The 25,733-nt window shown below is 38.6% G+C and overlaps 1 long non-coding RNA gene across 1 annotated transcript; it reads right to left on the reverse strand.

Annotated features, from left to right (window-relative positions):
- Positions 1-20,284: 20,284 nt before the first annotated feature.
- LOC113918956 lies at positions 20,285-24,934 on the reverse strand. The gene is made up of 4 exons (XR_003518732.2): positions 24,788-24,934; positions 23,931-24,018; positions 22,332-22,412; positions 20,285-20,446 (listed from the first exon to the last, which is right to left on the reverse strand). It is a non-coding gene; the product is annotated as an uncharacterized LOC113918956 (long non-coding RNA).
- Between the last annotated feature and the right edge of the window lie 799 nt (positions 24,935-25,733).

The raw sequence follows: 25,733 nt of genomic DNA on the forward strand, positions 1-25,733 counted from the left end.
CGAGGTGATATTTGGGAAGATAGACAGCAGGGAAAGGAGCCTCTGTAAGCTGGCTCCTGGCAAGTGATAGAGCAGCGGAGCACAAAATCAGAACTTTTAGAAGTCTGCTCTGCTGAGGGAGCTGAGGGATGTCACTCCAATAGCTAAGTGGGGGATGGAATCCTCACCAGGAGAGTGATCTCAGGACCCTTGGGGTCACAGAAAGACCGGGGGTGCCTGAGTGTGGCAGAGCTCCCAGGTATCAAAGCAGAGAAGCCAGCTGCAAAGGAGGTGAGGAGTGGGCTCTCAGGTCGGGGTTGCCATAATCTGTGATCTGCGGCACAGTCAGCCACTGCTCTTCAAGCAGGGACCCAACAAGCAGCAGATCTCAGGACACTCCCCTTCCTCCCCGGGGAGGAGCGGGGTGGGAGCACACTGCAGTAATCTACTGGGTTTGGAGACCAAACGGGGTTGTGTGCCAGAGATAGAAACGCTCAGTCACAGGCCAGGTGAGCACAGAGTGCAGCCAGAGACCAGGAAGATGGGAGTGATTGACTGCTTTTCTCTGGGGGCTCACTGAGGAGTGAGGCCCTGAGTTCTTGGCTCCTCCGGGGCAGAGACTGGGAGGCCGCCATTTTCATTCTCATCCTCCAAAGCTGTATGGAAAGCTTTCAGCAGGGGCAGGGGGAGGGAGCTACCCAAAGCAAACCTGAGCAGATTACTTAGCCTGGACCCTGGCAAGGGTGGCACAATTCCACCTCAGGCAAAGACATTTGAGAATCACTGCAACAAGGCCCTCCCCCATAAGATCAGCAAGAACATCCAGCCAAGATCAAGTTTACTGATCAATAAGACCTGCAAAACTCCAGCGACTGGGGAATACAACACTCAGAATTCATGGCTTTCTTCCCATGATTCTTTAGTCTTTCAAAGTTAATTTTTTTAATTTTCTACTTTTTTAAAATTTTTCTTCTTTCTTTTTTCAACCAGTATCTTATCAATTCCTTTTTTAAAATCTTTTTTAATTTTCATTTTTACAGTCATATTCTATCCCTTCATTGTATTTCACCTTGTTGTATATATAAAAGTTTCTCTTTCCTTAAAATTTTGGGATACAGTTTCTTCTAACAGACCAAAAAACACCCTAAATCTAGTGCATGGCTTTGTTCTAGTCTCCCACCTGATCACATTCTCTCCTTTTATTAATTTTTTTCTTTCTTTATTCAATTAACTTATCAATTCCTTTTCTAAAATCTTTTTTAATTTTCATCTTTACAGTCATATTCCATCCCTTCATCATATTTACTCTCATTTTTGTGTATATGTGTGTGTGTGTGTGTGTGTGTGTGTGTGTGTGTGTGTGTATATATATATATACGTTTTTCTTTCTTTAAAATTTTGGAAGGCAGTTTCTTCTAACAGACCAAAATACACCCAAAATCTACTCTGTGGCTCTATTCACCAGCTTGATCATATTCTTTTTTTTTCTTTCTTTCTTTCTTTCCCCCCCGTTTCAGGTCTCTTCTGATTGGTTTAGTGTATATTTTTCTGGGATCGTACCCTTTAAGCATTTTGTTCTCTCATTAATCTATTCTTCTCTGGACAAAATGATGAAATGGAGAAACTCACCTCAAAAAAAAAAAAAAAGAACAAGAGGCAATACTGACTGGTAGGGACCTAATCAATACGGACATTAGCAAGATGTTGAAACTAGAGTTCAGAAGGACGATTATAAAGATACTATCTGGGCTTGAAAAAAGCATAGAAGATACTAGAGAATCACTGTCTGGAGAAATAAAAGAACTAAAATCTAACCAAATCGAAATCAAAAAGGCTATTAATGAGGTGTAATAAAAAATGGAGGCTCTAACTGCTAGGATAAATGAGACAGAAGAGAGAATTAGTGATATAGAAGACCAAATGATGGAAAATAAAGAAGCTGAGAAAAAGAGAGATAAACAACTACTGGATCATGAGGGAAGAATTCGAGAGATAAGTGATACCATAAGACGACACAATATTAGAATAATTGGGATCCCAAAAGAAGAGAAAGAGGGGCAGAAGGTATACTGGAGCACATTATAGCAGAGAACTTCCTTAATTTGGGGAAGGACACAGGCATCAAAATCCAGGAGCCACAGAGAACCCCGTTCAAAATCAATAAAAATAAGTCAACATCCCGACATCTAATAGTAAAACTTACAAGTCTCAGAAACAAAGAGAAAATCCTGAAAGCAGCAGCTCAGGACAAAAGTCCTGTAACCTACAATGCTGGAAGCATTAGATTGGCAGTAGACTTATAGACAGAGACCTGGCAGGCCAGAAAGGACTAGCATGATATATTCAGAGCACTAAATGAGAAAAATTTGCAGTGAAGAATACTATATCCAGTGAGGCTGTCATTGAAAATAGAAGGAGAGATAAAAAGATTCCAGGACAAACAAAAACTAAAAGAATTTGCGAACACCAATCCAGCCCTACAAGAAATATTGAAAGAGGTCCTCTAAGCAGAGAGCCTAAAAGTAACATAGACCACAAAGGAACACAGACAATATACAGTAACAGTCACCTTACAGGCAATACAATGGCACTAAATTCCTATCTTTCAATAGTTACCCTGAATATAAATGGGCTAAATGCCCTAATCAAAAGACACAGGGTATCAGATTGGATAAAAAAACAAGACCCATCAATATGCTGCCTGCAAGAGACTCATTTTGGACCCAAAGACACCTCCATATTGAAAGTGAGGGGGTGGAAAACCATTTACCATGCTAATGGACATCAAAAGAAAGCTGGGGTGGCAATCCTTATATCAGACAAATTAGATTTTAAACCAAAGACTATAATAAGAGATGATCATACTTAAAGGGTCTGTCCAACAAGAATATCTAACAGTTGTAAATATCTATGCCCCTAAAATGGGAGCAGCCAATTACATAAGCCAATTAGTAACAAAATCAAAGAAACACATTGACAATAATACAATAATAATAAGGGACTTCTACACCCACTCACTGAAATGGACAAATCATCGAAGCAAAAGACCAACAAGGAAATAAAGGCTTTAAATGACACAGTGGACAAGACAGATTTCACAGATATATTCAGAACATTCCATTCCAAAGCAACAGAATACACATTCTTCTCTAGTGCCCATGGAAAATCCTCCAGAATAGATCACATCCTGGGTCACAAATCAGGTCTCAACCAGTACTAAAAGATTGGGATCATTCCCTGCATATTTTCGGATCACAATGCTTTGAAAATGGAACTCAATCACAAGAGGAAAGTTGTGAAGAACTCAAATACATGAAGGCTAAAGAGCATCCTACTGAAGAATGAATGGGTCAACCAGGAATTTAAAGAAGAATTTAAAAAATTCATGGAAACCAATGAAAATGAAAACACACCTGTTCAAAATCTTTTGGATGCAGCAAAGTTGGTCCTAAGAGGAAAGTATATAGTAATACAGTAGCCATTCTCAAGAAACAAGAAAGGTCTCAAATACACAACCTAACCCTACAGCTAAAGGAGCTGGAGAAAGAACAGCAAATAAAGCCTAAACCCAGCAGAAGAAGAGAAATAATAAAGACCAGAGCAGAAATCAATGAAATAGTAAACCAAAAGAACAGTAGAACAGATCAACAAAACTAGAAGGTGATTCTCTGAAAAAATTAATAAGACTGATAAACCCCCGGCCAAACATATAAAAAAGAAAAGAGAAAGGATGCAAATAAATAAAATCATGAATGAAAGAGGAGAGATCATAACCAATACCAAAGAAATACACACAATTATAAGAACATATTATGAGCAACTATATGCCAGCAAATTAGACAATCTGGAAGAAATGGATGCATTCCTAAAGATGTATAAACTACCAAAACTGAACCAGGAAGAAACAAAAAACCTAGTAACTAGTAAGGGAATTGAAGCAGTAATCAAAAATCTCCCAACAAACAAGAGCCCAAAGCCAGATGGCTTCCCAGGGGAATTCTACCAAACATTTAAAGAAGAATTAATACCTATTCTTCTGAAACTGTTCCAAAAAATACAAATGGAAGGAAAACTTCCAAACTCATTTTATGAGGCCAGCATTACCTTGATCCCAAAACCAAAGACCCCATCAAAAAGGAAAATTACAGACCAATATCCCTGATGAACATGGATGCAAAAATTCTCACCAAGATACCAACCAATAGGATCCAACAGTAAATTAAAAGGATTATTCACCACGACCAAGTGGGATTTATTCCTGGGCTGCAAGGTTGGTTCAACATTAGCAAATCAAAGTGATACAATGCATTAATAAAAAAATGAACAAGAGCCATATGATACTCTCAGTAGATGCAGAAAAAGCATTTGACAAACTATTCTTGATTAAAACTCTTCAAAGTGAAAAAAAAAATCTCTTCAAAGTGTAGTGATAGAGGGTACATACCTCAATATCATAAAAGCCACCTATGAAAAACCCACAGCGAGTATCATTCTCAATGGGGAAAAACTGAGAGCTTTTCCCCTAAGGTCAGGAATAGGGCAGGGATGCCCACTATCACCACTCCTACTTAACATAGTACTAGAAGTCCTAGCCTCAGCAATCAGACAACAAAAAGAAATAAAAGGCATTCGCATCGGCAAAGAGGAAGTCAAACTCTCACTCTTTGCAGATGATATGATACTTTATGTGGAAAACCCAAAAGACTCCACCCCAAAACTGCTAGAGCTCCTAAGAAATTCAGTAAAGTGGCAGGATATAAAATCAATGCACAGAAATCAGTGGCATTTCTATACACCAACAACAAGACAGAAGAAAGAGAAATTAAGGAGTTGATGCCACTTACAATTGCACCCAAAACCGTAAGATACCTAGGAATAAATCTAACCAAACATGCAAAGAATCTGTACTCAGAAAACTACAGAATACTCATGAAAGAAATTGAGGAAGACACAAAGAAATGGAAAAACGTTCCATGCTAATGGATTGGAAGAACAAATATTGTGAAAATGTCTATGCTACTTAAAGCAATCTACACATTTAATGCAATCCCTATAAAAATACCATCAACTTTTTTCAAAGAAAGGAAATAAATAATCCTAAAATTTGTATGGAACCAGAAAGGACCCTGAATAGCCAGAGGAATGTTGAAAAAGAAAAGCAAAGCTGATGGCATCACAATTCCAGACTTCAACCTCTATTACAAAGCTGTAATCATCAAGACAGTAGGGTACTGGCACAAAAACAGACATATAGGCCAATGGAACAGAATAGAGAGCCCAGGTATGGACCCTCAACTCTATGGTCAAATAATCTTCGACAAAGCAGGAAAAAATATGCAATAGAAAAAAGACAGTCTCGTCAATAAATGGCGCTGGGAAAATTGGACAGCCATGTGCAGAAGAATGAAACTTGACCATTCTCTAACACCATACACAAAGATAAACTCAAAATGGATGAAAGATCTCAATTTGAGACAGGAATCCATCAAAATCCTAGAAGAGAACATACGCAGTAACCTCTTCGACATTGGCCACAGCAACTTCTTTCAAGATACGTCTCCAAAGGCTAGTGAAACAAAAGCAAAAATGAACTTTTGGGACTTCATCAAGATAAAAAGCTTCTGCACAGCAAAGGAAACAGTCAACAAAACAAGAAGGCAACCCACAGAATGGGAGAAGATATTTGCAAATGACACTACAGATAAAGGGCTGATATCCAAGATCTATAAAGAACTTCTCAAACTCAACACCCAAAAAACAAATAATCAAGTCAAAAAATGGGCAGAAGACATGAACAGACACTTCTCTGAAAAAGACATACAAATGGCTAACAGACACATGAAAAATGTTCATCATCATTAGCCATCAGGGAAATTCAAATCAAAACCACATTGAGATACCACCTTACACCAGCTGGAATGGCAAAAATGGACAGGGCAAGAAACAACAAAGGTTGGAGAGGCTGTGGCGAAAGGGGAACCCTCTTACACTGTTGGTGGGAATGCAAGTTGGTACAGCCACTTTGGAAAAGTGTGGAGGTTCCTCAAAAAATTAAAAATAGAGCTACCCTTTGACCCAGAAATTGCACTCCTGGGTATTTACCCCAAAGACACAGATGTAGTGAAAAGAAGGGCCATAGGCACCCCAATGTTCATAGCAGCAATGTCTGCAATAGCCAAACTGTGGAAAGATTTTATTTATTTTAGAGAGAGAGAGAGAGGGAGAGTGGGAGCAGTGGGAAGAGCAGAGGGGGAAAGACACAGAATCTCAAGCAGACTCTGCACTGAGCACAGGAGCCCCACACAGGGCCCAATCTCACAACCCTGAGACTGTGACCTGAGCCAAAACCAAGAGTTGGATGCTTAATCAACTGAGCCACCCAGGCATCCCAAGGATCCAACTCTTGATTTCAGATTGGGTCATGATCTCAGGGTAGTGGGGTCAAGTCCCAAGTCAGCCTCCATGCTGAGTACAGAGCCTGCTTAGGGTTCCCTCTCTCCCTCTCCTTTGTCCTCCCCCACCCTCCCCTGCACACGTGCTCTCTCTCTCTCTCTCTCTTCCTCTCTAAAAAAAATAAAAATTTAAAAAATAAAAAATAAAAACCAAAGGAAACACTGTCTTGAGATTTTCATCCAATTACTGATGATTTCAACTATATTTTATTGTTTATTTGAAAAAAATATGATAACTGGACATAGTACTTACCTCAAATATTTTAGAATTTAAATACATGTTATTAAAGGCTAGCTTCAGTTTGTAGGTGGACATAGAAAATACATACATTTTATGGGTGATGTGTGACTTATAGTCTCACACCAAATGAATATTATCTAACCTGACCCCCATGAATCTTTACACAGTTAAACAGGCCTGTCTGAAGGGACTATTGCTAGAAAGATATTTAATAGTATTTCACAGAATAAGATACGAAGCTGCAAAATGAGAAATCTATTTTCTTTTTTTTTAAAGATTTTATTTATTTATTTTAGAGAGAGAGAGTGAGTGAGAGAGCACGAGAGGGTAGAGGGTCAGAGGGAGAAGCAGACTCCTTGCTGAGCAGGGAGCCCGATGTGGGACTCGATCCCAGGACTCCAGGATCATGACCTGAGCTGAAGGCAGTCGCTTAACCAACTGAGCCACCCAGGCGTGTGGGAAATCTATTTTCAACCCTGACTTTAAGCAGGAAATGGCTGATCTTTCCAAGAGAGTTAAATCCCCCATGGCCACACTACACCAATCCCTGTAGAGAATATACATATACAATCTGCTCCCATTATATAAACACAGACATTATATCAATTCACAGTGATAACTAGTATTTTGCAGAGCAGATTTCATAAAAATAAAGATCCAATAATCTCTACCTGGCAAATCCCAAAGAAACAACTCTTAGGAGTTCATAGAGAAATAGTAAGTGATTCATTAAAAAAAAAAAAAAAAGCTTTCCTTTATACCGGCAATAACCACTAGAGTGTAATGGGAGAAAAAAATACCATGCTGACAATAGCAACAAAACTCATAAATAAGAGGTATGCAGGCACTACATTTAAGAAGAAACACAATTTATAAAGCTTTTCTTCAAAAAGAGAAAGGCAAACTGCAATTACTTTTGTGGAACAGAAGAAAAAACATTGCAAAGATACATTCCTCAAATTAATCTATAAATACAATTAAATCTGGTAAGATAAAAGGTTTATTTTTCATGAACTTTAAAGAAATTAAAGGGATTTGCTGGACCATAAGCCAGTCCTAAAATATAACTAGACCACATGAAGTCACATATCACGCCTCTTTCACTCTTCAGCCTATATTCAGTATTTGGTATTGTTGGTAGCACATAATCAACCCTTGACTGATTATATATTAATTGAATAAATAAATGGATACTACCCAAGTAATAAATTTGACATAGTAAATATGTACAAGACCCTACATATTTTTAAAAAGGAAGGACAACCTATCATATATCAGAATACTCCAACATCCACTGCCTTCCAGGACTGAGTAACATATTCCAGACTAGCCCTCCCGCCATAAACAACCATAAAAGTAGAACAAATAAATGAGCTAGGTGTTATCAATGCTGGACAAAAGACAGTAAAACGCTGCAATTCCCAAAAGAAGGTAAAATCACAAGCTGAATTGCACTTGTGCAGAGCTCTGCCCAGGAACACCTTCCGAAAATGGTAGAGAAAGGAGGAGCTAAGCTGAGTATGGCAGTCCTTTTACAGAAACATGACAAAGACTTCATAGGACAAAACAATTATACACCAATATCCTTCCTTAACATAAATGCAAAAATCCTCAACAAAATATTGGCAAATCGAATCCAGAAATATATTTTTAAAATGATATTTTATGAACAAATGGGGCTTATCCTAGGAATTCAAGGTTGGTTCAACATTCAAAAATCAATGTTATAGGTAAAGGATTTCCAGTGAAATAAGAGTAATTAAAACAACCTAAGTAATAGGTTACTTGTTTTAAGAAACAGAAACTCCATAATCAAGCAGAATAATGCTAAATACTCTAAAGAAGATCCAAATAGATCTAGCTCACATGATTTGGAGGCAGTAATAGTTAGAAAGCAGAAACTAGAAACTGGGATCAACACCAATTACATGTAAATATAGAGAGAGAATATATAATTTCCATTATAGAGTATGACTTTAAACTATCTCAGCAAATCCCTTTAATTTCTTCATAATGTCCTGAGCCAAAGAACCTCTCTGGCTATTGTTATATACAGAGACCCATTTGATCCTAAATGGCCCATAGGGTCCAGTGTTCAGATTGGGAAAGAATGGCCCACTGTTCCTCTTACAGAATTCAGCTATAATGAGCTTTATCTTTATCTGGTCTTGGATGTGCTACGATTTTGCAGACTAAAATACATAGTTTCTTGGCTCAGTTGGTTAAGCGACTGCCTTCGGCTCAGGTCATGATCCTGGAGTCCCGGGATCAAGTACCGCATCGGGCTCCCTGCTCAGCGGGGAGTCTGCTTCTCCCTCTGACCCTCTTCCCTCTCATGCTCTCTATCTCTCATTCTCTCTTTCGCAAATAAATAAATAAAATCTTTTAAAAAATAAAATAAAATAAAATACATAATTTCGAAGAAACAATTAATTTTAAGCTGTAGCATTCATTTCCAGACAGACAGCAGCTGTTCTTCAATAAACCACAGTATTAGAGAAGGTAACAATACCTCAAGTTGTAAATTTTTCTTGTACTTTACTGTACTTCCAAACTGCTTCAGTGCTTGCTTTCCCCAACCCCTATGAGATAAAGAAGTCAAGATCACTAATGCATAACTGGTTTCCCATATTGTAACTCATGTGAAAAGTGAAAACAGCCTTCCTGCGTCACAGATAAGAGACCTGGAGAAATAACTATTAGGACCAATTTACTGGTCTTGGGGACTTTGAAGGATGGGGATTACTTAAGAAAGGAGAAATATCTATGTCAGTCTCTGAACTACCTTCCATTTGCTTCACCTTTAATTTAAGGCAGTTAGCCTAAGGCTGATAGCATCTTCATTCTGGCTGCAAGTGCTATACCTGGACCTTGCCTTCCCATCTGTGCGTTGTTTTTTCCAGCCTCTGCTACATATGGATAGAGGACTGATTACAATCAGCTGGACTGTGGCTCAGCAACACTATTCAAAAGCACTGGAATAGCTGGGAAGCTAGCAGAACAAGCCAGAATATTTCTCCTTGTCCTTCCCACTCACCCTTGAGCAGTGGAAAGGCTTCTATTTTCCTACATGGAACTCTGATAATGATTCTACATAAGAAAAATGCCCATCAAAATGAAATTCTGGGAGATTTCCCACTAAAGCAAAAGACTTTATTGCCGTGCCCTTCTGTTCTATTTTTCATCAGCACACAGAGTACATATCCAGATGAGGTTGATGGGGTTTGTGTGCAGTTTTCACTACTGTGGCTACTGCCTCTACACCTGTTTGTTTGTTTAAGGTGCTTTTCTTCCTTTTGTTCTCATCTGCAGGTCTATACCATAAGAACTAAAAATGTTGATCTCAGGACCTCTTAGGGCCTTTGACTTTAATACCAGTTCACTTTTGTAGACATTTCACAGCTGCCCCTAAAATTCTGATTCCTATAAGTAGTGGACATCCATTCTGTTGGCTGCCCACCATTCCCTCCCCTTTAGTCTGATAACTAAAGGTAAGTTTCCCAACCCATCCAGCTGGATGGGGTAACCACTCCTCTTCTGACGACAGTGGTGGTCACAGTACCTGGGCCTGGTCAATGAAGGAAGACTACTTCTGACCACAGTGATTGGTAAAAGATTGGCAAGTTTAACAAGTGGGCGAGTCAGAGCCAATACTCCCTCCCCCATGCTACACTGTCCTGATTGCCACAGCTTTAGGAAAAGACTGCCTCTTGCTATTGGATTTGCTATGGCAGCCCTGAAGATGTACTACTCAGACCCTTCTATAAGGGGATGCATCAGGGCTAAGATTATGGTCAGCAAATGGCCTTCAGTTATCAGTTTTTTCAGGTTTTACCTAAGTTTTTAAACTACCTCCACATGAGGTTATGCACTTCCCAGGCAGCCTACATCCCAAGTGACTGAGCAAAGTGGGACATAAAGGTTCATTCATTTTGGCTAGAAGCAGAAAACTGACAAGCTATATTTGCTAGTTCTCAACAGGTTTGGTTGAGCCTTTGTCAGGCATAATCACAGTTTGACTAAGAACAGCATGGCAACCCAGGACCCAGACCCCTTGGATTGAGGTCCAAGTCATGACTATAAGAAGGCCACTAAGGCAAGCACAGATGGTAGCTAAGATTAAGAAGAATCTAGGGTGGATACTAGAGGAGGGAGAGATAAGTATCATTATGACCCCAAGACCAACTTCAGTGGCAGGGCATGTAGTTCTTCCCACTAAATGCTCTCCCAAATGCAGTTTTAAGTAGAGCTGAGCAGCACAATAGGCAAACTGTGGGAGACAAGAGGATTCCCTACGAGGGCAAAACATTCTGCCCCACTAACTACACAAAGTGCACTCAGTAGACAGCCTCCAGCGGTGAACTCCCTCAGGGTCTGATGCAGCACTCCAGCTGCAGAGCTCCACCTTGCCAGAGGTCACACACTTCCTAGGGCAGCATGTATCCAGTGATCGGTAAGATGCAGGTACAAAGGCCTGGCCATTTGGGCCTGATGTGAAACAACTCTGAAAGGCAATACTCATTCCAAATTTCCTCATCAGGTTGGCTGAGATTCATCAGAACTGAATTTCAGTTTGACTTCTCCCTCTACCCAGTTGTTTCCCCCCTCTTTCTTTCACAGGTGCTGATCCCTAACAAACAGCTTGTACCACAAACTCCATCTCAGTATCTGCTTATGGAGAACGCAATCTGGGATAGCTGCTAAGCAAATGGGTGAGATTACTGGACTTATGGAATCATCTGTCCGGCACTTCCAAGTGATAGAGTGAAAATGATACTGCTGACATCATTTGAGCTGCATGTCATGCCTGAATGCACTCCTGGATGGCGATTTTATAGGTCAATAATTTAAGCTCATAGGCACAGAGAACACGTTAGTGGTTACCAGAGGTGAGGGGTGGGAGAAATGGAGTGAGCTGTTTTTGTTTTGTTGTTTTAGTTGAAATAAATTGGATTAAAAAAAATAGTAGGTATGCAGAACCTACAGGCATTATAGGGTGGAAGATAGGGGCTGACCTGTGAGGCTGGGGCTTCTCAGGAGAAGCAAAATAAACAAGGACAGAGAGCAAATAAGATTACTCCTACTGGACTCAAGTGTTGAAGCTATAATGCTGGAAGGTAAAAAAAGGATGAGTGCTTCAGGCCCCCTTTCAAGCCCCAAAGATGGTGGGATAGAAGACCTATGGAGGCAAGGTCTAAAAAAAATTTTTTAATATAACTTATTATTACTGATACTACTATTATGTGTAAGCTATTTTAAATAAATTTTTTTTATCAGTTACAATGAGATAATCTTGATGGACTAAATGCAAAGACCACCGAATTTAGTTAAAAAATGAAGATGAACTACGTATGAGTGTCTATAAAAGAAATAGAATTTCATTCCAGGGCGCCTGGGTGGCTCAGTTGGTTAAGCGACTGCCTTCGGCTCAGGTCATGATCCTGGAGTCCCGGGATCGAGTTCCACATTGGGCTTCCTGCTCAGCAGGGAGTCTGCTTCTCCCTCTGACCCTCTTCCCTCTCGTGCTTTCTATCTCTCATTCTCTCTCTCTCTCTCAAATAAATAAATAAAATCTTTAAAAAAAAAAAAAAAAAGAATTTCATTCCACCATGGCCTGTCCCAAAGAAGACATTCTGATGTTGGGCTTACTGGTCTCTTCTATTCCTGATCTAGTTATGAGAAAATATGAATCATTATCACCATTTACCATGCTGACACAGAATTTACCTTATCTATCTATAAGGCACTTGGTTTTTAACCATTTCCCAGGGAACATTTCCCAGCTCTTAAAATATTGTTTTTAAAAAACATTATGGACATAATGAATAGATGGCATCTCATCTATATAGTATATAAAGCCCAGTAGGTGAGCAAAAGCAACAAATTATATAGAAGACTTAACATGTCTTTACAATTGATGAGCAGGTGAGTCTATTTTCAACATGCTTTGTAGCCTTAAGGGATTTTTTTTGACACTTGATTATCTAAATACATAAAGGAACCATATGAATAAAGAAAACACCTGGTGAAAAGACTCTTGAAAACAGTCATGAATGTTCCTTACAGTTTCTATTTGAAATGCCAATTTTCAAAAACAGGGGGATAAAAAATAGCATAATGCCAAACTTTAACCACTGTGTAGCAAAATATACAAGGCACATTTTAAATCTTCGTAGATTATTATTATCCTATATTCATAAGTAACCCTTGTTGATAGCATAGATTAACCAAGTAGCTCAGGGTAACAATGAACCTAGACCTAGAGAGCTGTCAGTTCTTCTATCCATGTGGCTGACAGTAATCTATCAGGCTGGTTCATCGCACTACTCTCTCTGGAACGGTACCACTGACATCCTTCATAAACTAAAGCACAGCTGCAGGGCCAGAAGCACCTTGCTCTGGAGGAAGCCACATGGCTCATGATTGACTGGGCTTACTTATTAAAGAGGGATAATTATAAATATCTTACCTAAGTAAGCATTACTGAGATGTAAAATCTGCTCTGATTCCACCAAATGATGTGTTCAATAATGTCCACAGCAGCTTTTTTCATAACATCCTCTAACTGGAAACAACCAAAATATCCATCAGTAGAAGAATGGATACATAAACTGTGATGGTTAATACAAGGGAAGATGACATAGCAGTTAAAAAAAAGGACAAAGGAATGAACAAGCAAAACTGACAATAACAGAAAGCAGAGTAGTGGTTATGATGAGGAGGCTGAGTTTTGACTGAGAAATGGTATGAGGGAAGCCTTGGACTGATGTACATACAGTATATCATGACCTTAGGGGTAATTACTTGGATAAGTGTGTAAAAAGTTCCTTGAGCTGCTACTTAAGATAACTGTGCTTTATCCACTTTATTACGTGTATACTAAAAATCAATAATAAAGTTTGGTTTTAAATCTGCTCTGAATCATTTGACCATGAGCACAATGACCGACCTGACTTGCCATGGAGTAGCACAGTGAACTGGCAGGGCCATATATCTGAATATGCCACCCTGCTGACACTACTTAAAATCCATTCATCTTGAGTATGCACTGACCTTTATATTTTTGGGATGATATATTCTTAATAGTACATGAATTTTGAATTGTTGATTCAGTTTCAGTAATTTTCCCAGACCTGTCTATGTTCTAAGACTCTTTTGCTATGTAATTAGCAACATGTATTGCAAACAAACCAGAAATAAGATATATAATGTTTATGCACTAAGTAATCATATCAGCTAGTAACGGCATAGGTTTGTGTCACCTTATACAACAAATGAGTTATTTTAAAAAGAGAAAAAGTTCAATTTTTATAAATGGAAGTCTATTTAAACTCCACTTTTAAAATTTATTTTTGCTCATTTCGCCATCCAAGCCAACCCCAAAATTAATTATTTGAAACCACTGAAATATTATGCTTCTAAAAATATCCCTTTTTATAAAACTGTTTTATAAGTGTCTCCCTTTTCTTCAATCTGCTCAAAACTATTCCAGAGGTCAACAAAAGAAACACACAAGTTTTGTTGTGTTTTGTTCATTAGGGTGTTTGGTAATGACTAGAAGAACAAAAAGACCAAGAAATCATTCATTGTCAAGCCCCCAACTCCGAGTCAGACACCACTTACGAGGCTTGCCAAACCCAGGCTTTACTAAAAAATACTGATTATTAGAGCTTTAGGAGTCTGCAGGTCCTGTTAACAACCTCCCTATGCAACCAAAAACTTGGGAAAATTGCATTCTCTTTCTAGACTGCATTTTAAACAAATTTCTCCCTGGCTGCTTTTCAGAACTAAATGGTTTTTGTGCTTGGAAAATTAAACAAACAACTAAATTCTGGCCTTGCAAAGATCTCTTTTGTATTCAGGCTGGTGGCATTTCAGCTACTATATGTCACCCACTTCTTGAGACTGTAGAATCTTCCAGACCATCCTTGAAAACAAGAATAGATATATTTTTGTGAAGATGATGTGATGTGCTATATTGAGCCTGTTCTGCCCTATGCTAGATTAAAACACACCAGTCCAAGATTTCATGATGACCTGATGTGCATTAAAATTTCACTCAGAACAATAAAATTTTTACTCTCTTTTAAGGAAAGAATTGAATCTTTCATATATTTTATTTTGTGTAAGGGCCAAAACATTATTATTGACAATGAAAATAATATGCAATCATGACAATGTTAGAACATCAGAAATGCTCAATACATTCTCACTGACTGACTACCATGTAAATGATCTGTGTGATTCCTTATGATAGTTTACAGATTCAAGAAAGAACTAAAAGATCAGTGCCTAGGGATGCCTGGGTGGCTCAGTTGGTTAAGTGTCTGCTTTCAGCTCAGGTATGATCCCAGGGTTCTGGGATCAAGTCCCGCATTGAGCTCCTTGCTCAGCAGGGAGCCTGCTTCTTCCTCTGCCTGCCGCTCCCCTTGCTTTTATGCTCATGCTCGTGCTCTCTTTCTCTCTCTTTCTCTCTGACAAATCAAATCTTTAAAAAATAAATAAAATTTTAAAAAGATCAGTGCCTAGGGGCTCCTGGGTGGCTCAGTTGGTTGAGCATTTGCCTTCAGTTCGGGTTGTGATCCCAGGGTCCTGGGATCAAGCCGCATGTTATCTGGCTCTCTGCTTAGTGGGGAGCCTGATTCTCCCTCTCCCTGTTCCTCTGCCCCTCCTGCTGCTTGTGCTCTGTCTCACTCTCTCTCAAATGGATGAATAGGGTCATCGGTGCTTAAATGTCCAGCTCTATAATTTTTTCCATTCTTCTTTGGACTGGGTGAGAGGATACGTAACTTAGATTTAACTGATCCTCAGTTGTGCATACTTGACCTTCCATACCACAAATAGAGTAGAAACAAGATATGTTTACAACAGAAAAGACAAGTCAACATCTAACCCTCAAAATCAACACAAAGAAAGCTTTCTAGCACTAAAATTGAGTGTTGTTCAAGTTTCTATACAAAGAAAACAAAAGGGACCTGCTCCTAGCCCTGTAGGAAATCACAATATACTGAATCACAATACACTGGTTTCTGGAATCAAAACTATTGAAGAATAAGGTGATTGTAATACACAATGTTCAAAGACAAACGTGCACTGGATTGAAGGTGATTGAATAGATAAATAAAGTGGATAGGGAGAGCAACATCAGGGGGCTTGTTTATATACCCTGATGTAGGGAAGAAGTTGTTTTATATGTTTTTAGTTATGTTTATTTTGTTTATGCTCTTTAATCTCAGTTTTGTCCTCAGACGCTACTAATTTTCAAGAAGGGTCTTTTTCCAATAAGAAAGCTCATCAATTCAATATTATTGATTTATCTGAACTTGATATGTCATCTGTAGCACCTTCTATTAGATAATTATTCTTTTCATAGAATAGTCCAATTGACTATTCTTTCATAGTTCAATTAACATATACTGGGTCCAAGATCTTAGTGACATAAGTAGTACTGATAGCCTTTGGGTAAAGACTTGCCTATAAGAACAATATCGTTATTTCTGGTTATACTGCTCAGCCCCAAGTTGGAAAAGGTATAGAAAAATCCTCTAAACACTGGCTTACTGAAATTGAGTAAATTTCATGAAATCCTATGTGATTATTCTAACATTTGAATAGGCAGCTACATAGATATTTCTGATTGGCTCACTGACACTCTTCATCAGTATTGAATCAGTTGTGATGCATCAGGGAAACAGAAGCCAACCTATGAATCATGCATCTGAAGGGTTTCAAAAGAATTAGGGGCTTAGAGGACCTGAATAGATATTTTTCCAAAGAAAACATACAGACCCATGAAAAGATGCTCAACATCACTCATCATCAGGGAAATGCAAATCAAAAGCACAATGAGATATCACCTTACACAGGTCAGAATGGCTAGAATCAAAAAGACAAGAAATAACAAGTTTTGGCGAGATTGTGGGCAAAGGGGAACTCTCATGCAATGTTGGTGGTAATGTAAATTGGTGCAACCACTATGAAAAACAGTATAGAGGTTCTTAAAAAATTAAAAACAAAAATACCATACAATCCAGTAATTCCACTACTGGGTATTTACCCAAAGAAAACGAAAAACCTAATTCAAAAAGATATATGCACCTTTATGTTCACTGCAGCATTGTTTACAATAACCAAAATATAGAAACAACCAAATAGATGAATAGATGAATGGATAAAGAAAATGTGGTGTGTATACATACAATGGAATATTACTGAGCCATAAAAAAGATGAAATCTTGCTGTTTGTAACAACATAGATGGACCTTGAGGGTATTACGCTAAGTGAAATAAGTCAGAGAAAGACAAATACTATATAATTTCAGTTACAATATGGAATCTAAAACAACAAATGAACAAACAAACAAAACACAGAAACAGATCCATAAATACAAAGAACAAACTGGTGGCTGCCAGAGGGGAGGGCAGTCAGGGAGATGGGTGAAATGGGTGAAGGGGAGTGGAGGTATAGGCTTCCAGCTATGGAATGAATAAACCACAGGGATGAAAGGCACAACACAGGGAATATAGGCAATGGTACTATAATAGTGTTGTATGGTGACAGATGGTAGCTTCATATAAAGTTGTCAAATCACTATGTTGTACACCTGGAAGCAATTTAACATTGTGTGCCAACTATACTTAAATTAAAAAAAAAAAAAAAGAATTAGGGGCTTATACTTTTCTTAGAAGAGAGGTCAGGGAAGCTTTTACCACAAGTTAAGGGAGCTGCCTTTGAATGTTAGAGAAGTCCTCTAAAGTACTAAAGTTGTTGATTAAAGGTCTTCCCTGGAAGATGCTGTAATTCCCCAGTATCTCTGAGCAGGTTCTATGAACTGACTCAGACTGAATCCACTTAGCTGGTAGTTCTCAAGGGCTCACCTCTGACTGCACATCTGGTTGCACTATGCCCAGGGAATACTGATTTCTTCTCTTCCATGTTCTTTTCATGGGCAAGCTCAAATTTCGGACTACACAGGGAAGGGGATTCTGGGAAATATAGTTCCCAGCCTCCCTGCTGAAATCCAGATGAGGCTTTATTTTTCTTTTTAAAGATTTTATTTATTTATTTGACAGAAAGAAAGAGAGCACAAGCATGGGGAGCAACAGGCAAAGGGAGAAGGAGAAGAAACCTCCCCGCTGAACAGGGAACCTGATGTGGGACTCGATCCCAGGACCCTGGGATCATGACCTGAGCTGAAGGCAGAAGCTTAAGTGACTGAACCACCCAGGTGCTCTGCAGATGAAGCTTAAGACCTAAGTGTCTACAGTGTCACCAGATACCCAATGAGCTGCAGATGATACAGTGCGATTTCCCTCAAATTATTCATCACTTTCTAAAATAATGCTCATGATAAGGTGTTATTACCTTAAAAAGACATCTGTGTTCCATTTAAAAGAGAGGATTCTGAAGAGAAAAAAAGCATGAGAAACACAGCATATTTTAAACTTAACTTGGGAATTAACAATGAACAATTAGCATAGAAAAAGTACTAAAAAGTTCAGGGGGGAGCATGTTTGACTTTTTTTAATCCAACATTTCTACACTTATTGGATCAAAGAATCCTTTTTCTTTTCATGTAGCACTTATTAACACAGTTCCACAGTGTGCTTTTATGTAAACCCTATTCTACCAGATGTTCTCAGCATCCTTTAATATTATTAATCAAACTTATGGTTAAATAAAGCATACTGACTAATGCATTTATTTCTTCTCCTTCCTGGCATGCTCCTGAAATCACAGTATTGGGACTTTTAAGGCATAAACCCCAAAACAAAAGAACTAGAAAGACATCAGAGATGACAGATTTCAACAGTTTTGAAAAATGGATAATAGATGTAAAATTAGTAACTAGGAAATGTGATTTAAGATATTTAACAATCAGCATGACCTGGGTACCAGCCAATCAGAGGAGAAACCAGAAGAGTTTAGAGCTAGATTCTGGTAACTCCCAGCTAGGCTAGATATTAACAGCTCCATTGATGGATGATGTAGAGCTGAGGGCTCCAGGTAGATAATTTGAGGCTATGGGAGGTTGGGGATATTTAGTAGGTTGGGGGATGAAACTATGAATTGACACAAAAGTATTTCATGGCTTTAACAGCTGGCAAACCATTCCAGGAATAAGGTGTTCTAATTAGAGAGAGATGATAAAAGCTTTAAACTCTGTATTGTAAAATACAGTCTAAACCTGGTATCACAGGGTTACTGTGACCTGCCAAGAGGTTCTACTGACCCTAGAAGAAATTTTTGTGGCACATATGGCAGCACTTTGTAAGCTACAAAATGCTGTACACATACTAGTTATTATTTCTACTCTAACTGCCAGCATGGTGCTTGCATCTAGAATTATGAAATTTGGGGGCCCTTTTTTCCATTTCCCCCCAAAGAATACAAAGAAATGTATCAAAATTGTTTACTGCTCACAAACAAGAATGAAAAATATATTTAGACTAAGAACATATGCCCTAAGTGATTCTCAAAATGTATTCTCAGTAAACAAAGCAAACCTAAAAGCTCCAGTCTTTTCCATAATACTTTTTGTCTTCTGCAGTTACCTTCCCCCAAATATTATTAGCTGCTCCTTCACTACCACCACCCCTCCCACATACACACACACACCTGCCATCTTTGACTCTTCTGACCCTTGCAATAAATGTGTGCTGGCTCATTCTTCAAAAAATTCATGCCCCAGTGAGTTTTGAAGGGCTGCCCACAAGCTAAAGACTATTTTGCAGGAGCAGGAAGGGAAATCTTTGTTTTTGTTGCTTTCCTCCTGAGCCTTTTTTTTTTTCAAAAGATGCCACATTACCCAGGATTGACCTTACTCTGAAAAATTGCAATAAAAATTAACATTGCTCTTTAAAGTTTGTTAAGGTTGAATACTTGACATTTTCTTGGTAATAGTTTACAATAATTTAAAAACATTATTAGTCTTTTTAGCTGCTTGTAGAATGACAACTAACATGAAAGTTTAAGTGGGATATTGGTCCAAAGTGAAATGAGTTTACTATACTCTGGACTCAATCTACTGATTTAATCTCAATAATTCTGCTAATGCTTTTCACTAAACAGAATGGCTTTCTCTTTTTTCTGACCTTTTAAATCTTACCCATCCTTCATGAACACATTTAAATTCCATTTTATTGGTGAAAGTTTTCTAATCCATGGCCACACTGACCTCTCATTATCTTGCCATCCTATAGTGCTTATTTTCTACATCACACATTTTACCTTAAAACTAAAGATGATCCTGACCTAATGTCTATACTTTCATCTTCACAGACCAGTTCTCCTACAAGATTGTAAGCCTCTGAGAATGAGACTGTGTTTTGTCAAGAAATATTTACTGAGGGGTTTCTGGGTGGCTCAGTCGTTAAGCGTCTGCCTTCGGCTCAGGTCATGATCCCAGGGTCCTGGGATCAAGCCCCGCATCAGGCTCCCTGCTCCACGGGGAGCCTGCTTCTCCCTCTCCCACTCCCCCTGCTGTGTTCCCTCTCTCTCTGTGTCTCTCTCTGTCAAATAAATAAAATCTTTAAAAAAAAAAAAAAAGAAAGAAAGATTTACTGAGCGTATTTGTCAGGATTCAGCCAGAGAAGTAGAACCAGTGGTACATATATTTATTATGAGGGATTGGCTAGCACAACTGTGGGGGCTGGCTAAGCAAGCACAAAGTCCATAGGAAAGGCAGTAAGGAAGGGAAGATGACAAGCTGGCTGGAATTCACAGGTACAAACAGAAGCTTTCTGTTCACAGGTGGTGGTCAGGAAGGAAGATCTGGAAAGAAAGAAGAGCAATTACAGAGCCAGAAGCTGTATGAAGTTCTAACTCCAGGGAAATCCTAAATCCTCTTTTAAAGGCTCTGCCACTGATTAAATTAGGCCCACGCAGGGTATTCTTCCTTCTTATTATAATCTACTGATTAGAGACCTTAATCACATCTGCAAAATCCCTTCACAGCAGCACCTAGATCAGTGTTTTATTGACTGGAAGAAGTTATGTGTATGCTCCAAAATGACTACTGCCTTCCTACTCTCAGGAGAGAACACCCTTTGTAACCTGCCCTAAGGAGACACATACTCAATAGAGAATTCTGGGGACTACAGTTGTCAACCCAAGTTTACATCAAAAAGCCATCACACACAACATGTGGTACATAGGACATAGATGACTCTATTGCTACTCTTAAAAGTAAAGATTAAGCCTTATGTAAACAAAATATTTCCTATCTCCCCAAATGCAGCACTCTGTGCTAGATACAAAACGGGCACACAATAAATACTTGAAGAAATAATTGGTGACCTTGGCTAATTTCCACCCAATTTAATTATTATTGATCTGAACACTAAACAGATTTGATAAGTACACTGTTTTGTCTGAATAAAATGATCTGATGGGAAGCAAGATCTGAGTTAATGGCAGCACTGTTTCGTTCTCACTTTTTTTTGTTAAGAAAAACACATTAAATGGTTATTTCTGAAAACATCCCAAAAACGCTCTTATTACATTTAATTTATTATGTTTAATGGAAGCAGGCTATTTCAAATTCACAGTACAAGCCATCAATAAGAATTATCAAAATAACTGAAGAAATAACAATAACCCATCTTTTGAGGTTAACAAGATAATTCATCCAATCATTCAATAAATATTTATCAAGTACCTTCTGTGTGCTATCATGGTTCCATGGGCTGGAGATGCAGTCAAGGACAAAACAAAATTTAGGCACACATAGAGCATGTGTTATGTGGGAACTGACAGAAAATAAACATGTGAACAGTTTAATATAGAAAAATATAAATCTGGGCAGATTCAATAACTTTGAGCCTGAAATTTTTCATGGCCTTCATTAAAAGAAAAAAGTAAAACACACAAAGGCAATAAATACAAAATTAGATATACATGCTAATACTTACTTAGAATAGGAAAATAAATCTTACAAAACTGACAATGAAAAACACCACAAAATTCAGGAAAATGCCATAATCTTTTTAGTAATTACCTTCCTGACACATTCTATAATTCATTTTTTACTATATTTTTTTACTGCAACTTTAATAACTATAAAAATTATTTTGTATTATTTGGTAATATTTTCTATATAAAAAGGTGCTAATTCAGGTTTTCCTCTGGAATAGTTGATCAAAATTTGTGGGGTTTTTTTTTTCATTATTATTGGTAATTTAGAAACATTTCTTTCAGTTTCACAATCTCACAACAATTTCATATATTGATAGTCATATAAATTTTTGTAGTACATTTTAAGTTTTTGTTTTAAGACACAGGAAATATAATTCTATTTTACATAACTCTTATCACATAAAAAACCAAAATTTTCGGGGTGTCTGGGTGGCTCAGTTGGGCCAGGGACTTTAGCTCAGGTCATGATCTCAGGGTCCTAGGATCAACCCCTGAATTGGGCTCCCCACTCAGCCTGCCCCTCCCCCTGCTCATGCTCTCTCTCTCTCTTTCTCTCTCTCTCCCTCTCTCAAATAAATAAAAGGCTTTTTAAAAAAAAAAAAAAAATTTTCATTATATAATTGTTATATGATTATGATGTAAATCAAATATATTCCTGCTAGACAGCATTTCTGTTTCAATTAGGAATCAATCAGAATCAAATTCTCCAATTATAATTTTATACATCTGGTGATTAAAATACCTTTCCAGAGATCAGCTTCTGGTGCTTCATACTTCAACCACTGTTTCTTCCCCACTACCTTCATAATTCCTGTGCCGGGCACTGTGGGACACACTCAAATTGTTATACATCATCTGGCCTTGCTCCTCTATTCTACAAATGTCAACTGTATCCCCAACTCACCTTCCCCTTAGATGGACCCCAACAATGCCTGCTGCCACTCTAATGTTACCTGTCATTAAGGAAAATGTCATACATGACTGTGGTTAACAAAAAATTACTTTTATAATTTTTACAAAAATATAGGGATGGGGCACCTGGGTGGCTCAGTCAGTTAAGCATCTGACTCTTGATCTCAGCTCAGGTCTTGATCTCAGGGCTGTGAGTTCAAGCCCCATATTGGGCGTGGTGCCTACTTAAAAAAATATATATATATAGATATAGATATAGATATCTACATATATATATAGATATATATATAGGGCCAAGTGAGAGACCCAGAATAACAAAGGCCAAGGTTAGTAGGACAGTTTGGCAAGGAATTTAACACAGTTATTTCTCTGAAATTTTTCTTGACTTATGCTGTCATGTCCCCAGTTTCTTCCCTGATTACTGCTAGTCTTACTGATCTTTGTCTGTGAAATACTCACTAATGGTGTAGTTGACTTCCATAAGGCTAGATTCTATAGACTGTGGGACACTAACTAAGTCAAGTCAGTCTCAAATCCAGGACCTTTATATCATCAGTACCTTTGAATAGAGTAATATATTTGAAATATTAAGTCGTGTTTTTCTTCTGTTTTGTTTTGCCCCCACCCCCAGCCCTGGTCCCATCTCCCTCCACAATAACTAAGTAGAACTACTATGTTGTGTGAGGATATGGCAGGGCTAAGAAAAATTTTAAAAAGTCTATCCCCTGCTTTCCTTTCCAAAAGCCTTAGGTCCTCAGGGGAACTGGTGAAATCAGAGAAATAGTAACAGACAGAGAATTCTACTTCTAGCTGTTAGAAAAGATTCCTCCATTAAAGAAAGAAAAGAAAGCTGAAGGGGATGTGATGACGGTATAAGAATCAGAGAGGAAGGCTGATGGGGTGAGGAAGGGTGTCCTGATTTCTAGGCTGCGTCCTCTTTCTAGAAAAAACTCTGTATCCCAGAAATCCCAAGATCCCAGAGAGAAAAGGATGCACAAAGAATCTAGTCAGATGGGTCTCAGCACTATGGCGACTTCAATGCCCCAACACAGCATGGGATTCCATAGTACCAGACAGAAGACTGAAGGGGTCACCAAGATAGGAAAGAGAGATGTTAAGAGAAGGCCTGTGAAGATTAAAGATTAGATAGGAAGATGGACACTGAGATACACCTTTGTGAGGACAAATGACACAAAGAGTCCAACCTGAGGAAAAGAAATAGAGGCGACTCTTAAAATGACCGGGATTACATTTCTTCCACCCTGCCAAATGACAGACTGACTGAAGACAGATATCAAGTCAAGATATAAAATAAATCAGAATTATAGTTAGAATTATAAAAATTATAGACAGAATTAAGAATTAAAATAAGAAAAACAAAAAAAGAATTATAAATGTGCATACACACACACACACACACCTTACATACCTGAACTGTGTCCTGAAGAGCATATCTTGCACACCTGGTTATCAGAAGCCAAGCCATTCTATTATAGGCATTCAAAAAATGACTTTCCCTAAGAAAAATCAAAGACGAATTTATTAACTTAAAAATATATATAAATCCCTGCTCAGCAGAGAGCCTGCTTCTCCCTCTCCCTCTGCCTGCCACTCTGCCTACTTGTGCTCTCTCCCTCTCTCTCTCTGTCGAACAAATAAATAAAATCTTAAAAATATATATATATAAATTCTCGAGAATTTAATATAATTTTCAGTATCTCATAGATAAGTTTTCCTTCATAAGCAAAGATATCAATATGAATACATTCTGGATCTATGTCTGATGGTATTTATATTCATACTCTAAGTGGGAAAAGGTGTTTAAGTATTAATCTATTACTATAAAAGCTACATCTTCATTACAAATGTCTAGGCTTAAAATTGTCATTAGCAAACTAGTTTTTTTATGACAAACATAATAAGAATCTTTACATTAATTTTAAATAAATCAGCTCTATTCTGGATTAAATATAACTTTTTATGAGGCTCATATTATTCTTAGTCCTTAAATTTGCATAAATTTCATAGATTAGAACATCAATTTTAAATTCGCAAATACGGTTAGGTCGCTAACAGTGTCTAATTTGACTGATAATTACAGGCATATATTGTCCATTTTTCCAGAATTATAATCAAGTCACTGAAATTACAATTTCAAGCCAGTTGGATGTGCTGGTTATACACTCATTCCCATCTAGTAAATGGTCTCCACAGAGCCTCCTTCAGCAGACATATGCTGAGGGGAAATTTATATACGTATAAACTCTGCCAAGAGATGTACATCACCTGCGGCCTCATCACGGGTCCTCTGTCAAAAGTCGCTTGAAGTCTCCAGAGAAACCGGAAGGACCCCTAGTTCGCATGTACGTGGGACAAGTGAGCACTCAACTGCCCGAGGACACGCGCTCGCGCAGGACAGCGACAAGCTGCAACGCCGCCACATTTTGCCCACGGAGAGAACCTGAAAGAGCTGCCGAGACGCTCCAAAAACTCAGAATCTCAGAAACATGGAGCCTCAAGTACAAGACGGGGCGTGACGTGCACTACAACGTGGTGTGCCTGCGCCTGCGCCTGGGCCGGCCTGGGCCAGTGACATCCGCACACGCGCTCTGAATCTTCGCTGTGCCTGAGCAATGACTGAGACCCGCATACCCGCCCCCCTCCAATCCCGCGTGTCCAGTCCAACTCTGTCAGATGAGAGATGTGGGCTCGCACCAGCGGACTGAAACCGGAACTTCACAGCCTGAAGGCTTCCTTCTCTCCTGCCCTACCCTACCTCCGAGTGCGATCTAGAAGATTATACTTAAAAACAATAATCACCATTAAAACACACACACTTTTGTGCTAGCTAGTCCCAATATCAAATTTCTGGATTATCCATCATAAAAAACACCAGCTCCTAAAATGTCAATGTACTGGGCGCCTGGGTGGCTCAGATGAGCGTCTGCCTTCTGCTCAGGTCATGATCCCAGGGTCCTGAGATGGAGCCCCACCTCTGGCTCCTGGCTCGGCTGGAAGACTGCTTCTCCCTCTCCCTCTGCCTCTCCCCTGCTCATTCTCTCTCTCTCTCTCTCTCTCTCTCTGTATCCCTCTGTCTCAAATGAATAAATAAAATCTTTAAAATGTCAATGTACATGGTATTTCCAACCAAAACTTAAAGTCAAGCAATACTCAAGAATATGGTTTTTAAAAAAAAATCCAGTTTGGAACAGCTCCCAATTTCAGTCTGTAG

This window comes from Zalophus californianus, chromosome 1 (assembly GCF_009762305.2).
Source record: "Zalophus californianus isolate mZalCal1 chromosome 1, mZalCal1.pri.v2, whole genome shotgun sequence".
Lineage (NCBI taxonomy): Eukaryota > Metazoa > Chordata > Mammalia > Carnivora > Otariidae > Zalophus > Zalophus californianus.